At 35.3% G+C, this 9,494-nt stretch overlaps 1 pseudogene; it reads right to left on the bottom strand.

The window, feature by feature from the left end:
• Nucleotides 1-8,383: 8,383 nt before the first annotated feature.
• Nucleotides 8,384-8,569, bottom strand: LOC145285396 (U2 spliceosomal RNA; annotated as a pseudogene).
• Nucleotides 8,570-9,494: the final 925 nt, after the last annotated feature.

Here is a 9,494-nt window from a genome sequence, read left to right as displayed (position 1 = left end):
CAGCTATACAGTAGGAAGCTCTTAGACTGATGAGAGTTGCTTTGATACATGATTGAATTGCTGATGAGGAAACATAGTTAATTTCATTTATATTGTCAATAGAAACTAATATCTAAAATCATGAGTGAATTTCTTGCATGGATAACGGTAAAAATACAATCTAATACAGTTTAATAAAATCTTAAAACACACTAAAAATTTAAATTCAAACATGTTATAATAAAAATGCATTTAAAAATACAGTATAGCTCCTATAATTTGAACGCTTCGTTCAAATTAGAGGATGCTGTTCATGTTTCGTGATAAAAAATGTGCTGCAGTTAACTTTAATTTTCTTAGAATTAAGAAATAGTAAATGAAATTCATTGCTATATGATACTTCAACTATATATTAAGTTGAGCTTACGATATATTGCGAGTAAGAATTGTTAAATATTATTACCAGGCACAAAAACATTGAAAATAAATTAAATCTACTCTTACTTGTTAGGCATTTATTACCTAAATTATCATCTACAGAAATCATACAATCATGTAAAATACAGTTTTTTTTAAATTTATTCATTGAATGAGTCTCATTACAGTTTCTATTTTCATCGATTGAGCTCTCGGGCGCTGCCATTGTATTCCGTAAGCGATCACGAAAATCTACAATTTTTTGGTTCTGTAGCTTCTTTATGATTATACCTCTTCGGAGTGACATTGCTTGCAAAACATAGTTGTCACTAAAGTAAGGACTTTTTCCTGGAAATTTTATAACCGTCTCCATAGACTTTTCTGCATCATCCCATGATATTGCTTCATCAGAGTGTACTTGGTTATTTACATTAGGGTCAAAAGAATGGGAGCTGTCGCTATTTTCATCACCATTACTGCCTTAAGGATATTGATCAGTAGTTTCCTCATCTTGTTGCACCCATATTTCAACATCATTTGAATTAAGTGATTCAAGAACAGCGTGGATGGTGGGTAATGATTTCAAGAATTTTTTCTAGACCAGATGTATTCTCTGATTCTTTCAGTTCAGAAGCCTTTGGCGCTGGACATAATTTACCCCATGCTTTTGTTAATGTGCTTGCTCGAACTTGATTCCATGCACTTGCGAGAGAAAATATGGCATCTTTGATAGTACAATGGCGCTGAAAATCGCTTATACTCACGGTACTATTTATCATGTTTATCATGAAATCAGTTCTGTAGAAACATTTTAAGTTCCAAATAATCCCTTGATCCATAGGTTGGATGAGAGAAGTCACATTAGGTGGTAAGCAGCACACAAAAATATTCCCGCAAGATGACACTAGTTCGGACTCAGGAGGATGTGCTCTACAATTGTCCAACAGAAGCAAGCACTTTGAATCGGGTTTACCTAATTCAAGAAAACGCCTCTGCACAACTGACACAGATTCTTGCAAAAACCATTTTTTTTTTTTTTTTTTTACAACTGTTGATTCATCCATCCATTTCGTGAAGAATAATAAGATACTGGCAAAGGCGAAACTCCTTTCAATGCTCGGGGACACTTTGATTTGCCGATAACAAGAAGCTTAAATTTATGAGTTCCAGAAGCAGTAGCGCATACCATAACTGTTAGTCTTTCTTTATTTAATTTGAATCCTTTTATTTTCTGCTCCTCGGATCCGGTTAATGTTTTTGTAGGTAAGCACTTCCAATTTATGCCACTTTCATCAGTGTTGTAAACATCCACTGGTGTTAAACCATAATCGGCAATTATCGTCTTGAATTTGTCATAATCAGTTGATGCTGCGTGTGTATCAGCAGACCGTTGTTCGCCTGGCATTGTTAATTTTCTTATACAATGTCTACTCTTAAAGCTCCTACGCCAGCCTTCAATGAATTTCATATCTTCTGCGATATTCAACGCTTCCTTAAGAGATTTTGCTTTAGCAATTAACATGGGCCCAGATATTTCTACACCTTCATTCCGTTTTGCTACAAACCACTCATGCAATATTCGATCGAATTCAACTTGCTTTGGTCTGTGAAGAGTCCTTCTTTTGACATGTCTTTTATTTGAAGAGAAAGGAACAGCCTTCAATATTTCCTCCTTTTTCTTTTTGATGCAAAACAGTGTACTTCTTCCAATCTTATAATCACTCAAAAAAAACGCTATTTTCAACTCCAGCATCTAATTTTTCTATAATTTGACGTTTTTCGAGTAAATTCAGTGTCACTTGTTTTCTTTTAGAGTTGCAGGTCATTGTGATGGGTTGTTTTACACTATTTTAAATATAGCAATCTGAAAAAAAAAATTACAGTTAGTGCAAATTAATTATCAATAGCTAACCTACATTAATTACATAGTACTAATATTAACATTTCTGCGCAATATCTGACTAAACCATGTAAACAGTTTTACTGCAACTCCGCATCAAATATGCTAATACAATTTCAATGACGAGACAGTTCAAGTTTAGAGAAAGTTCAGGTTTAGAAGACGTCCAAATGAGAGGAAGTCCAACTTTAGAGGAAGTTCAAATTAAACGAGTTTTACTGTATACGTAAAATTGCAAGCGCACTGGTGTTTCCAGTTAATAAATAGAAAATCATGTAAACTCTTACTATAAGTCTTAAATTTAATGGGAGAAAATAACATCGCGAGGTTCAACAAGTCATGTAAAAAGACAGAATATGTACATCTCTATAATAATGTATTTATACGGCATAATCATGTTAATTATGATTGAATATAAGCAACACTAAATTTGGTCAGTACCAGATGGGTGAATATTTAGGAATACCAGACGCTCTATGTAAAAGGAGGTCGACATTTGCCACCATCTCTGCTGACGTGAATATGTAAGCTTGTGAATTTGATATTCCTATGAAACTTTCTCCTTCAAAGGAATCTGCATAGGATGAGTGCTACTTCAGTATAGGGAGGTACATCTATATGGCGACTGAATGTTCGTCTAAGGTAAACTTAAACTGGGAGACATCATCATTACGTTAGGCAGGGTGTTCTACGGAGCAAAAATATGAACATAGACTGCTACCTTCTTAACAGAGATGGTAATGGTTTGTTAAGCCATCTGGAGACCATGCCATTGTGCTTGAGTTCATGGATGTCTTATTCGAACAGATACCTCAGGATATAATTGTATACTCACTTAATACAAAAATTGATTTGTCCTGAGTATGGTCTTGATGTTTGCTCGTGGTAATGTCATATATTCAGGGTTTTAGTTGTGGAGTTACCTCATCAGTTGCCGTTACGCTCGGGTTTACTGTAACCTTATTAATGCCCAATCAAGGGTTAAATAGACATTATCGTTTATAGATTTTCGTTTACAAAATATACTCGTACAAAATGAATTGATCGAATAATTCATACATTACAAAATACGTGCACCGTTTTGTAGAGAATCAAACTAAAACTTACCGACATAACCGACTGTTATATTCCATATGTAAATATTGCTTTTAAGTTGCAATATTTAAATAGATTACCCAATCATGGAATATGAATCAAATTAACTTGCCTACCTGAATATAATGAAACATTCCCTCTTTCATATAAATCGATTGATGTAAAATGGTGGGGGGGGTCACCTCAAATACACAAACGGAATGTTCAAGAAAGATTATCGCTACAGTCCTCTGTCTCTTGTCTCTACTCTCGTTGCCTTCTCTCCTGGCTGATCGGGAATAATCTCCCAGCACCCAGAAATGAACATCGTTTTATAGGTTCCATCTTCACGCACACACGAGATTATGCGAGAACGGACGAAATAAAAATGCTGGCCGCCATGTTTGTTCTTCCTTTTCTTCAGCTGAACTCACTCGCTGAGCACCCACGGTAAGACTTCTCTTTCTTGCTTCTAACTACACGATTGTTAGTGTTTTTTTTTAGTCTTTTTTAGTCTGAATTATTTTGCTACACAACTGATCATACAGTTGAGTGCTAACTATCTGATCCTCCATTCTGGCAAAAAGTGTCACAAACACGAGGTTGTATAACCCAACGGAAAGCCAGCAATCAAAAGATAAAATAATCCTGATCTTCTGATTTATTCGGGTTTTCTAAGCCATCTAAACTTTGCATTCAAGCTGTAAACAAAGCAAGGAGAACTCGTTCTCATTCGACACTCCTTTTTGCAAACTCACTCTTGAAATATTTCTCCCAATGTAAACGGACTCAAGAAGCTTAGTCTCTTCACCCTTAAATTCCAACAATTACCAAGTGATTTAATGTTGGCCTAAAATCCTATCAATACCTATTACGGTATTACTCGGGACCTTTAATTCGCTCCTGCACAAAAATGGTCTATGCAGGCATTACTAGAAACTTTCATTGCCGGTTTAAGTTAAATTAAGAGGAATGTTTCCTTAATAAGGATTCCTGAACCTTGGAATAGATTTCTATGAGTTGTAATAAATGAAACCCAGCAAAATTAGACATTTGCTGAACTATTGTATTTTCTTTGTAAATTTCTATCACCCTTTCCGTACATGTTTTTTGATAAATTTATTAACTTTAATTAAAAACAGACTATTGTATTTCTTATAAAATTTTACGTGAGTAAAAATATATAATTCACGTTGACACAGCGGCTCCTGTTAGATTATTAAAGTTAAGCAACGTTGAGCCTGGTCAGTATTAAAATAGGGGACCATTTGGTAAATCCAGGTGCTGCATATGCTCTCCAATTATCTTTGCATTGTTTCCACTTGTGTATCGCTTCTCCTTGCCACTGGACTCAAGCAGTGCCGATTCAGGAGAGGTGTGGTCGGCGTTTGTGCAACCTTTGTCTCACAATTACACGCGCCGTGTAACCTTACAATGGGTATCCATTGTATCTTGAGACTGAACGAAGGCAGCGATCGAAAAATGCTTGATGCTATAACAAGGCTTTGTTTTCAGTTACATTCCCTAATAAGGAGAAAGGACATTTAAAAAAAAGTGTCGTCACATTTCACGATCTTGTGTTAGGCTTTCAATTGTCAGGAATGGAATATCAGCTTCGATCTTATCTGTTGGGCTCATCACTTTGGTAGTCATTCTCTTGATATTTCTTGAATGAAATATTGTGAGTTCTTTACATAGCTAGAGTCTGGTAGACGGGAAACCTGTCATGAATCTCGGTTTTATTTTTTTTCAAAAAACGTTTTTGATAGAGCTGTTAATGTTAAACCGCTTTCTCATATCGGTAGTCGAAGAGTTGGAATGCAAAACACGCTAAGTCAAATTCCTTCAGATTAAGATAATAATAGCAATGAAAGGATGAACAGATCAACTCCAGACTTCCACTAAACTCTTCATTTAATTGAAAGTAAAGAAAAATTCTGTCGATACCACACTATATGAAAATTATGATTTTAGGGTGTGGTAGAATGTTGAGATGTAACACTTGTAGAATTGGGAGATCAAGTCTCGTTCTAACATTCGAAGTAAATTTATCGAGTCGTCTTCGTGAATATCTAAACAAAAGGGAAGAAAATAGAACGGTGTTAGTAAATGTACCTTCCCCGAAAAAATAATTGGCAGAACTGTAATTCGCATCAACTCTGTAATCCCGAAACCACCCTCCTAAAAGAACACGTTTACACTTACGTTTCTTAATTTTTTGAGATGAGGATTTTTTCTTCGTATTATTTCTATTCACTAGACTACTGTTCTCATTTTGAGTGTCATTTTCCTCCGTGAAGAAAATAAACGATTCCGTTCGAAATTTCGTCAGAATTCCCGAGTCTGACAGAATGATTCTGTGTTCGACAAGATACACCTGAAGAAGGTGGGAGGTTACATCGACCGAAACATTGTGAAAATGACATTCAAGATGAGAACAGTAGTTCGATGACTCGAAATAATATGAATACCCTTTTCGCTTAAGCCACAATCTCCGACAGCAATCCAAAACTTCGATGTTTTCTCATGTTTAACATTCCACTTTGTCCTCCCCAACCTATGCTTCTTAAAACAGCTATTCTTCTCGTATGCAAATTGATGACATATATAAAAAAAAATCCATCTGCAAACTCAAGTTCATTTTTTTCTTTTTTTGCTTTTTATTTTCCTGATTCCCTCACATGACAGGCCAAACAGATGTGTTGCCGCTTGAACGAGTAGTTTCTTCTATCCCAATATCTAATTCGCCTTTATATTTTAAACCACAATAAATATATACATCCGTTTAATTGCAATTGTTTGTAGCGCTCTTGCACTTGGTTCACCAGATATATTAACCAGGTAATTGTGGGATTTAAAATGATTAAACACCTCGGCTTTTTCTTGTCAAACTCTGGAATTTTTTTTCTGCCGAACTCTGGGAATTTTCTGCTGAACACAGCAATCTGAACAGAATTTCAAACGGAACACTTTATTTAAACCATTGAGGTTGTATACTTTCTTTCTGTCAGACATGACTGAGTAGACGTCCTAAGTAATTCGTAATCACAGACAATTCTACTATGAACTTTATGAGCCTTAAACCTATATTTATTTTTAAATGCACAATTTTACTACTTAGATCAATATTGATCATTACGTCTTCTTACTATTCGAGGTTCAGTTCTCAAGCGACACTCAAAATACAATTGCTGATTACTTATGACTTCTATTGAGTCATGGCTGATGGTGCCATTCGAAATTTCGTGCAGATTTCCGAGTTCAAGATACACTCAAAGAAGGTCGGGCGTTATATCGACCTAAACTAACACCCAAGATGAGAGCATTAGTCCGAAGAATCTAAATAATACGAATAATCAATCTTCATCCAAAAATTCAGAAACATTCAAAAGACTTAACTCCAATCACCATATTACCAATATCGAAAGAATAATAATGCCTGATGCAATACTGTTAATTTTATAGAATACTCAAAGATGTTTGTGGACGAAGATTACGTCAGGAATAAAGGTTTTGGTTGTGTTGCTATTTATTATTTATTTATTTTGTTAAAGATTGTATTAAACCAATTTGATTACAAGAGATCTTGGGGAAAACGGGCTTGAATGTGAAATCTTTGCTTTGTTTTTAATTAAAATACAAAGCGCATTGAATTCTGATTGGACAACTGCTGCTTTCAAATCTTTCAATTGATTAGCATAATAAGGAAGAGAAAACCTTCAGACTCAAGGGATTTCAAACCCGTTTCAAAAATCGCGCTGTTCACTTGAGCGCTGTTCAGATGCATCAGTTTAAAGACGGTTGCGACAGAAAATAAATTCTCTTCCCATACCCAAAGGGAGTGAAGAAAAATGGTAAAAATTAATAGAGAATCCATCTGAGGTTTTGAGATGCGCTCAGGTGTTTTTCTAGTTATGTATTTTTTTTTTTTATTTCATTTGTGAAATTTTTTTATTTTAAAGAAAAGAAAACAAACAAACAAAAAAATAATAGATATTAGGATGCGCCCATTCAATCTGTAATTAAGTTATATAAAATGTTGTTTTAGTCGTAAGCGTGACATACCAACGAAAATGCTATGGAGTAATAAACCAAAGAAATGCTATGACAGATCAGCGAAAATGCCGTTTCAAACGTAAGTATGACAGAAAAACGAAAATGCAATTTTACACGTAAGTGTGACAAACCAAGAAAAATGTTATTTTTACGCAAGCGTGACAGACCGAGAATTCTAATTCAAATAAAACAATCGATGAAAAGAGACTTTAACAATATTTTTGAGTGTATCTAATTATACCCATGAGTACATAAAAAACTTTGTTATATATATACTAGCAAAAGTACCCGTCGTTGATTGGGTTCAAAAATAGCCTACAGAAAATGGACTCTGATTTATGAAAGTATGATAGGTTATGAAAAGGAAGGGTTGTAAAGAGATAGCTTCGAATTTGGGGGTATCAAAACCAAAGCTGATGAAAGCAAAAATAAAATAGATAAACCCCATAATTTATTATACCATACCTGTTCACACTGAAACACCTATCACAATATTCTGTGGATCTATATTAAAAAACCCTGTTAAACTTTGTGACATATTTCCATTCTATGAAGGTCAAGCGCGAACGAACACCCCATAATTTTATTATACCATATTTCTTCAAACTGAAACATAATTATCAAAGTATACTTACGCAGATAGATAGGCACAAACTTTAATAAAGACTTTTCATATTTCAATTCTATGGAGGCCAGGCGCGTACGCAGACCCTTAAATTTTATTATACCACTCCTATTTAAGTTAAAACATACTTATCAAAATATTATTATATACATCTTGTAAACGTTTTTTTTTTTTAAATTTTAATATTTTATTTCCATACTTTGTGGACCTGGTGCGTACGCAGACCTCACAATTTTAATGAATCATCATTATGCCAGATCAAACATACCCATTCCTGTGTCTCGATACATCTTTTATCATTATATGTGATCAGTTTTCTATAATAGTCAACCATATAGGAGCCTATTCGTGATCACACACACAGACGTTCAGCTTATATATATATATATATATATATATATATATATATATATACATAAGCTGAATGTCTGTGTGGGTGTGTGTCTGGTCACGAATAGACTCCTATATACGAAACAGATATTACACTTTGATCTTGGCCAAAAGGCTAAGAAAAGGGTATTTATTTACTTCCCCACCGAGCAAATTAGGTACAAGGCCGATTTTTATTGTGAAGAGTGAATGGGAAATGGGAACCAACTCCCCAGGGAGTAGGGGAGCTGGATAGTGACAATTGGTATGAAGGGTTGCCCCTACATTGACCAAGATCTTATATGTGGGTGTATTTATTTGCTTCCCCACTGAGCAAATTAGACACAAGGCCGTTTTTAATGTGAAGAGAGAGGGAAGGGGATGGAAAAGGGGACAAGCTCCTGATGGGTGGGAAATGGGAGCTGGAAAGTGACAATTGGTAAGAATGGTTGCCCCTATATTGACCAAGATCTGAGATGTGGGGTTACCCCCACATATATGGTCTTTGCTTGCAGTATCTGCAGGAACAGATACTACATTTGATCTTGGCCAAAAGGCCAAGAAAAGCTGTATTTATTTGTTCCCCACCGAGCACAAGGCCGATTTTTTATGTGAGGAGTGAAAATGAAATGGGGACAAACTCTCCGGGGAGTAGGGGAGCTGGATAGTGACAATTGGTATGAAGGGTTGACCCTACATTGACCAAGGTCTTATATGTGGGGGAAACCCCACATATGGTCTTTGCTTGCAGGGTGTTTATTTGCTCCCCCACCGAGCAAATTAGGCACAAGGCCGATTTTTAATGTGAGGAGTGAAGGGGAAATGGGGACCAAGTCCCCGGGGAGTAGAGGAGCTGGATAGTGACAATTAGTATAAAGGGTTGCCCCTACATTTACCAAGGTCTTATATGTGGGATTGCTCCCACATATGGTCTTTGCTTGCAGTATCTGCCGGAACCGATACTACACTTTGATCTTTATATTTAATTTATTTCGTTTAAAGAAAAAATTACAATTAAAAAAATTCCAATATAAAATGAAAAAATTTAAAAAAGTAAATTCTCTAAAAGACAAA

The sequence above is a fragment of the Euprymna scolopes genome, chromosome 9 (genome assembly GCF_053919585.1).
Source record: "Euprymna scolopes isolate OS-2025 chromosome 9, ASM5391958v1, whole genome shotgun sequence".
Taxonomy (NCBI): domain Eukaryota; kingdom Metazoa; phylum Mollusca; class Cephalopoda; order Sepiida; family Sepiolidae; genus Euprymna; species Euprymna scolopes.
Note: the sequence above shows the minus strand (reverse complement) of the source record. Positions and strands in the feature narration are given on the sequence as shown.